This window comes from Triticum aestivum, chromosome 5B (genome assembly GCF_018294505.1).
Source record: "Triticum aestivum cultivar Chinese Spring chromosome 5B, IWGSC CS RefSeq v2.1, whole genome shotgun sequence".
Classification (NCBI taxonomy): domain Eukaryota; kingdom Viridiplantae; phylum Streptophyta; class Magnoliopsida; order Poales; family Poaceae; genus Triticum; species Triticum aestivum.
The window spans coordinates 250,845,523-250,854,187 of NC_057807.1; the positions used below are offsets into that span (position 1 = coordinate 250,845,523).

The 8,665-nt window shown below is 48.4% G+C and overlaps 1 long non-coding RNA gene across 1 annotated transcript; it reads right to left on the minus strand.

The window, feature by feature from the left end:
- Positions 1–5,222: 5,222 nt before the first annotated feature.
- Positions 5,223–6,302, minus strand: LOC123111220 (uncharacterized). The gene is made up of 2 exons (XR_006454283.1): positions 6,204–6,302; positions 5,223–6,115 (listed from the first exon to the last, which is right to left on the minus strand). It is a non-coding gene; the product is annotated as an uncharacterized lncRNA (long non-coding RNA).
- Positions 6,303–8,665: the final 2,363 nt, after the last annotated feature.

Consider the following 8,665-nt stretch of genomic DNA (forward strand, 5'->3'; position numbering starts at 1 on the left):
CTGCTGAGAAGGGCTGAGATCCGAACTACAAGGTAAAACTTCGATTATCTTCAGAAATAAAAACAGGGATGTCCCTTATTACAAAACTCCCCTTTCTACTTACGGCTCGCTGGAGGGCTGATTCCCTTGGGGAAATAGTGCGGCCGGGGCTCCTCCCGGCGCAGGACCCTCTGGTGAAGATTTCTTCCCCCGCTTTGAGGCCTTGGCCTCCGGATCTTCAGAAGCGGTCCTCTTCTCCCCCTGGAGGGAGAGATTCTCGATCCCCCCTTTCTTGAAAGCCTCCTTCGCGGAGGTAGTAGCTTCCCTGTTCCCCCCTTTGCCCTCTTCCAAAGGTGCGGCCTCTAGCATCTTGGTTAACACAGGATCCGGCGTGGTCTCAGGGAGGGGGGCCGGACACCTTATTAGTTTTGCTTTCGCTATCCACTCCTGTTCAAGGAGAGCTCTTTAAAGGGCAAGTTTATGATAAATGTATGGATAGCGTGTCCGGGCACAGGACTACTTACTTGAGTATCCGGGCGATTGCAGCTCAGACCTGCGTCCTCGGTCAAGTCCGGACACATCTCTTGTGATCCGAAGAACAGTTTATACATCTCCACAGGCGTCGCGCCCATGAAGTGTTGGAGAGCTCGTGGTCCCTCCGAATTAAATTCCCACATGCGGAGGGGGCGACATTTGTAGGGCAGAAGGCGCCGAATCAGCATGACTTGCGCCACTACGACCAGATTGATCTCTCTCTCTTGGAGGTCTCGAATACGGCCCTGCAGCAGAGGAACATCCTTGGACGGCCCCCAGTCGAGCCCTTTGTTGACCCATGACGCCAGCCGCTTCTGATCACATATTCTTCAACAGACTCTCAGAATGAAAGGATTTTCTGCAGAGTGGCGCGCTATGACTCATAGCTTCGTTTCTGGAGGTAGTGTTGCCATTAAGGTCAATGATGACATTGGACACTATTTCCAAACGAAAAAGGGGTTGCGACAAGGTGACTCCATATCGCCCATGCTATTCAATATAGTGGCGGATATGCTAGCGGTCATGATTGAGCGTGCCAAGGTTGATGGCCAAATTGATGGGGTAGTAAATCATCTAGTTGATGGTGGTCTCTCTATACTTCAATATGTCGACGATACGATTCTCTTCATGGATCATGACCTCGAGAAAGCGAGAAATCTGAAATTAATTTTATCCGCATTCGAGCAACTCTCAGGTCTTAAGATCAATTTTCACAAAAGTGAATTGTTTTGTTTTGGCGAGGCTCAAGACGACTCCCACCTATACGCTGAACTATTCGGATGCGGGTTGGGCCAGTTTCCGATCACATACTTGGGGATACCGATACATTATCGACGACTCACAAATGCTGAATGGAAACACGTCGAGGAGAGACTGCAAAAAAAGACTTAGCAGTTGGAAAGGTAAACTGCTGTCTCTGGGTGGAAGATTGGTCCTCATAAATTCAGTACTAAGTAACATGGTACTATATATGATTTCCTTCTTCCAATTGTCGAAAGGAGTTTTACATAGATTGGATTATTTCCGATCAAGATTCTTTTGGCAAGGAGATAGCGAGAAAAAGAAATATCGACTGGCTAAATGGAGTGTGGTTTGCCGTCCCAAAGACCAAGGCGGGTTGGGCATTCATGACCTTGAGGTTAAGAATAGGGCCCTCCTCGGCAAATGGTTGTTTAAATTAATGACGGGAGATGGTGTATGGCAAACCCTCCTGAGAAGGAAATATGTGGGTTCCAAGGCGGTATCTCAAGTATACTGGAAGCCTGGGGATTCTCACTTTTGGGCAGGTCTGATGGTTACGAAGAAATATTTCTTCTCCTATGGATCCTTCTCAATTAAGGACGGCTCGGAAATTAGATTCTGGGAGGACAAGTGGCTGGGAAATGCCACACTCCGAGAACAATATCCGGCTCTATACAACATTGTGCGTCATAAGGGTGATACTATCGCCACGGTAATGGAATCATTTCCGCCAAATGTGACGTTCAGAAGAGATTTAATTGGACCCAGACTTCAATCATGGTATATCCTGCTCCAGCGTTTGTCCATGGTGCATTTGTCACATGGGTCTGATGTATTTCGATGGAACCTACATGGGAATGGACAATTCTCAGTGGAGTCTATGTATAGAGCGTTAATCCAGTCTGATGTGCCAGTTGATAATAATAAGAAGATCTGGAAGATGAAGATACCTCTAAAGAATAAAATCTTTGCATGGTATCTTCGTCACGGAGTCATTCTTACTAAAGATAACCTTATTAAGAGAAATTGGCATGGAAGCCCGCAATGTGTCTTTTATCATCATGATGAGACAATAAAACATTTATTCTTCCAATGCAAATTGGCTCGTTCTATATGGTCAGTCATCCAGATAGCTTCTGGCTTGTATCCTCCTTGTAGTGTTGCTAATGTATTTGGCAACTGGTTACATGGGATAGATTACAGGTTCAGAACTATTCTTAGGGTGGGAGCACTTGCCGTTATTTGGTCGCTTTGGCTATGTAGAAATGATAAAGTGTTTAAGGATAAAAGTACTTCTCTGATGCAGGTTATCTACAGGTGTACCGGGACTCTTCGTTTATGGTCCTCTCTACAACGTGTGGAGAATCGAGGCCTGTTTACGGAGGTGTGTACACGATTGGAGGATACGGCGAGGGATACTTTTACCCAACATGGGTGGCAGCATGATCTTAGGATCGGCCCACCTCCTCTTTAGGCGTTATACATACTCTGTTTCTTTGTATTTCGCCTTCTTAATTTTCGTTTGTGTGAGAGAACTTGTTTGGCTGTGTGCATCATAGTTATGCAGAGGCTGGGTGTAATGCTTAAACCTTTTAAGTAATAAAGCACCCTTTTTCGAAAAAATGACGCCAGCCGCTGTGGAGGACTCGGGCGAAAGGCAGGAGGCGCCACCCATTTGGTGCCCCTGGGAGCGGTGATGTAAAACCACTCCTGTTGCCATAAACCGAGCACCTCTTGAAAAGAGCCCTCGGGCCATGGAGCGTCAATATTTTTGCTTATAACAACCCCTTCGCACTCTGTTTGCTGCCCCTTGATCATCTTCGGCTCCACTTTGAAGGTCTTGAGCCACAATCCGAAGTGAGGGGTAATGCGGAGGAAGGCTTCGCATACGACAATGAACGATGAGATGTGGAGGATGGACTCCGGATCCAAGTCATGGAATTCCAGCCCATAATAAAACATGAGCCCCCTCACGGAGGGGTCCGTCGGGAAGCCTAAACCCCGAAGGAAGTGAGACACGAACACCACGCTCTCACCAGGCTCGGGAGTAGGAATAGCCTGCCCTTGGGCAGGCAGCCTATGCGAAATTTCGCCGGTTAGATACCTGGCGTCTCTCAGCTTTAGCACGTCTTCTTTCGTGACGGAAGAAGGCATCCACCAGCCTTGCAAGTCGGAGCTGGACATTGTCGAAGGTCCGAAGCGCCTAAATCTGGAGCTTTGAGTGTTGGAACTCGAGGCGAGGGGCGGACTCGATTGAGATTGAAAGAAAGGAGCCGGCCTTGGTCTCGTTATAAAGAGGTTGAATACCAAGAGCCCTCCCCGTGGTCGTTTGGGACTCGCCTTCGATAGAGGGGGCGTGCCAACGGGCATGGTTGGGTTACCCATGCCCGTATTGATGAGAATCCCGGAATAAGGGGACACGATCTCTGCTTTGACAAGACGTGCCAAGGAAACCGCTTCGCTAAACGCGCTGAGGTGGAACAGTAAAAACAATTCGAATAAAGGCTTGGCCGTGGTGTGATGTCATGCCATGAAATACGTCAGCAGATTGAATTTGTGTAAATATTATTCTCTCTACAGTGGTATGTGGAACTTATTTGGCAGAGCCGGACACTATCCTTGTGTTCAAAATCTTCTATGAAGAATTCGGAGGAGGAACCCACCTTGCTATGCCAAAGACAATATGCACGCCGGACTCGTCGTCATTGAAGCATGGTTCAGGGGCTACTGAGGGAGTCCTGGACTAGGGGGTGTCCGGATAGCCGAACTATCATTTTTGGCCGGACTCCAAGACTATGAAGATACAAGATTGAAGACTTCGTCCTGTGTCCGGATGGAACTTTCCTTGGCGTGGAAGGCAAGTTGGCGATACGGATATGTAGATCTCCTACCATTGTAACCGACTCTGTGTAACCCTAGCCCTCTCCGGTGTCTATATAAACCGGAGGGTTTTAGTCCGTAGGACGAACAACAATCATACCATAGGCTAGCTTCTAGGGTTTAGCCTCTTTGATGTCGTGGTAAATCTACTCTTGTACTACCCATATCATCAATATTAATTAAGCAAGAGTAGGGTTTTACCTCCACCGAGAGGGCCCGAACCTGGGTAAAAACATCATGTCCCTTGTCTTCTGTTACCATCCGCCTATACGCACAGTTCGAGACCCCCTACCTGAGATCCGCCGGTTTTGACACCGACAGTGATCGTTCCTTAGCCGTGTGCGGTGCCCTCCTTCACCATATTCCACCTCAGTCATATCGTTGCGGTGCTTAGGCGAAGCCCTGCGCCGGTAGAACATCATCATCGTCACCACGCCGTCGTGCTGACGAAACTCATCCCCGACACCCTGCTGGATCGAAGTCCAGGGATCGTCATCGAGCTGAACGTGTGCTAAACTCGGAGGTGCCGTACGTTCGGTGCTTGGATCGGTCGGATCGTGAAGACGTACGACTACATCAACCGCGTTGTCATAACGCTTCTGCTTACGGTCTACGAGGTACGTAGACAATACTCTCCTCTCTCGTTGCTATGCATCACCATAATCTTGCGTGTGCGTAGGAATTTTTTTTAAATTACTACGTTCCCCAACAACACTCACAAGCAACCATCACAAGAACTATGAAGGCACAATTAGGTATAAGGAACACAAAATTAAGTTCTTTGTTCGACTATCATGGCCCACTTAAAATGAAAGCATCAATGTGCTTCCACTAGATTAGAGGAAACTGAAAAAGCCTTAAGAGTGCTTGCATTTACCGCACCTTACTAAGTAGAGGAAAAATTTCAGAAAGATAAAACCTTACAATTTGGCCAACTATGGCTTGAGCAGATGATGTGCTTGTCTCGCTCATTCAGGGGCATCGTCTTGGTATAATATAGGTGGAGATTAAGGAAAAGCACCAAATGAGGAACTGAACCATCCGCCATTTTATGTAGGGCTAGAAGCTAGGAATAAACTCCCTTATAGTTAATCTCAAATCATTGTGTCAAGCAATGCATTGAGTCACTGTTAGCCCGATAATAATCTTTTCTGTAAAGGAAAAAAGCAAAATATATCCTATTAATGCCATGACCTTTCTATGGTTAATTAGCCGGTAGATGAATGATAGACCAATACAGCGACCATGGACTAGATATAAAGACAAACCATATAAACTATGAACACAAAGCCTGCAATCATCCACAAAGTTGAACATATACAGATAAGTATTGACTTGTTCTTGTTCTGGTCGTTGACAAGCAAAACATGTCCACTGGTTGTATTCCCATCGGTGGCAACCTAAAGAAAAATATAAGATTAGCCCAAAAAGGATACTCCATTATCAACAAAAAAAAAGTGAATGACTGGTAAACAAAGTAACAGAGCAACACAAGATTTTCTTTTATTCACGTACGGACAACTGACAGCAAACATCCTGCCACAAACAATGAATAACCAAAAATAAGCAAACCCCACACAAAAGACAAAGCCCAACAAAAATAGTAGATCTATTAAGGCACAATCCATGCTTAAATACAGGCACAACAAAATACGGACAGAGAAAAACGGGATAAGATGAACACCTAACGGGATGGCCGAGCAAGAGCAGAACCAGCAAAGCTACCTCGATCAACAGAGATGGCAGACAATAGCAAGCTGACGTGTTACCAGTTCGCGACAGTCACCAATCCAACAACAAAACCTAAGCCTAGAACAACAAGGGGGCAACAGAAGACCTAGATGAGCGCCGCGAGATAAAAAATCGAACCAAAAACAACTAAGGAATCATGAAAGAACCTCCTCCATCGCATGAATACGGCAGGAAGCGACACCTCTGAGATTTCTACTTTGAGACACGCAACCTTGCCATTCGTTGCAATCTACGCCATCAATAGTAGCAAGTGGTCAGTGTATGAAGATTAACCAACCAAAATGATTAGTCGACCAAAATTTTTTTAGGAATCGTACTGCTTGGATGCGGAGCCTGGAGTAGAACTGCAGTCGAGACCCTCCTGATGATGGAGGAGAAGGAGGAGCGCCTGCAGTGGACGTAGAGGGGGGGGGGGGGGGGGGGGGGGGGGGGGGGGGTGCATCGAGCGGCTCTGGTGGGGGCTCGTCGCCCTGCACCTCTACCACCGCTGCTCCTGGGTCGAACCGACGACGACGAATGGACGACCCGAGGGAACAAAGAGCGCTAGCCGTCAGGTCGAGAGAAGGGGCGACAGGGACTGGGAAGGAAGCGGCGGCATGAGGTCAACGGAGGAGCAGATGACGCGGGACGACCTGGCCGCGCCGTGCGCGGCGAAGATGGTGGACGGAGCTAGTCGATGACGCGTGCCGCCGGCACCACCATTTCCTTGCTTGCTATCGATCGGCATCAAGTCAGTAGGGTATGGTGCGGTCATGGCGGGTTTGTCAGCCCGGTGAATCTCCATGAGCGGCGCGGCGGGGTCACGGAGATCCACGTGGAGATGACGATTGTGCCAGGGATCGAGGACGGGGCGGGGCGGGGCGGGGCAGAGCACGCGGGGCGGGGCGGGTCATAGATCTGGGTGGAAGGGAGAGGCGGGGAGAGAAGGGGGATTTTTTGGACTCTCGCGGCGCTCGTTTTGGGAGAGCAGGGGAGCCTATAGCTGGCCAAATGGGCCGGGCCAAACCTGCCAGCCCGCAAGACGCCGGCACGGCCTGCCATGGGTCAGGCACGACACAGGCTAAACGGGCTGTGCCCGGCATGCAGCACACATTGGGCCGTGCCTGGGCTTGGAACCTGGGCATGCGGGCCGGCATGGCACGATCCGTTTAATTTTTTTATATAATTTTCAGAAGTTTTTTATATATGTATATCTAAAATGTAGCCCAATAGGCCTAAAAACTAGCCCAACAGGCTGAAAATTTACAGCCCAGCGTGCTAAACGGGCCATCGGGCCGACCCGTTTACTAATCAGGCCGTGCCTGGGCCAAGGAGCAGCGCCCATGGGCCGGCACGGCACGGCCCGGCTATTAAACGTGCCATGGCGGGCCGTGCCGGGCCAGACACGATTAGCACAGGCCGGGCCGGGCCGTGCCGGGCCGGCCCGTTTGGCCAGGTCTGGGGGAGATTAAACATGGGCGGCCATCTCTTTTCCCATCTCACTGAGCAGTGGTCCATGTCAAAATATAGGTTAGGCCATCGAAATATTGAGCGCGGACTGTCAAAAAATACGCGGGAGACCATATGTGTATTGGTACTATTCACATCCGTGATGCACGTTGCTTTATTTCTTTTTTACACGGGAATTCATCTCTCTCTAAGTTGCACTATTCCTGGATTTTCCTCTCCCTTGAGGAGATTAGTGAGCTCTAAGTAAAACCGTTGATTCTCTTAGTGTTTGGGTAAAAATAAAAAAGGCTTATATGTGTCATTGTGCAATTACAAAGTACTGGGATGGAAGGCATGCCTCACCATGCCGATGTGTGTACTCGTCTAGCATTGACCCGTTGAAGTATGTAGGTCAGAGAAAGACATGATTCGAGAGGAAGAGAGATGAGGGAGGCCACAAGAGAGGGTGTGCGTATGGGTCTCTAGGGTGGATGGGCACACGGTGGCACTTCGTTGATCATCCGACAATCCCCCCCTTGCTGTTATCTTCGACGAAGATGGTCTGAGGTGAATTTGAAGAGAAGGCTACCTAGTCAAGAAACCTAGTGGGTCTAAACGTGGTTGTCATTCAGTTCACAGGTGGATCGATGGCCTAACGATGATCACATACCCCTCCTTCATCCTCCGAGCATGGACGGCCCCGACCCCTTACTACCTTTTAACATACCGATCAACAAGTATTGAAATCAATATAAGCATTCAAGACCAACATAGGTTTGGCAATACTGATTGTGTATCACACAATGATTCTGGTTAAAGTGTCCAAATTAGCAATGGTGAAGCACCCTTTGCCTTAGTATTATCTTATCACGGAATAAGCGACAAACAATGATGAACAAAAGAGTGCAGTCACCAATCGTGGTGGGGAAGGGGCTCTTATGGGGCAACCAATGATCTTCCTCCCCCTCTCCCACATGGAGTCAAGCGTCAACGTCTTCAACGTGGTTGTAAGGTGACCACATCTAATGATCTCTCCCTTAGTGCTATCATGTGTGTCGGGGAGTAATCAAGCTCGCTTTTATCTTTTCGGCTATTCAAGTCCACACAGTAGGCATGGCCACATGAATTGAGGACCTCAAGATCATATAAGTCTCCCATGTGCAGTGAGGAATGTGTGTTGATCCCATATTGTTCGATTGATGGTCAACACCAATCACCTATCCTTCCTTCAACATCCGAGTATGGGATGCCTCGATCCCATCACTGTCTTCCGTGTTCCCCTTAGCAAGCCGCCTAGTGTATTCTTATTGATCTAGTGTGTTGAGAGGTAATCAATTCTTGATTTAGTGTG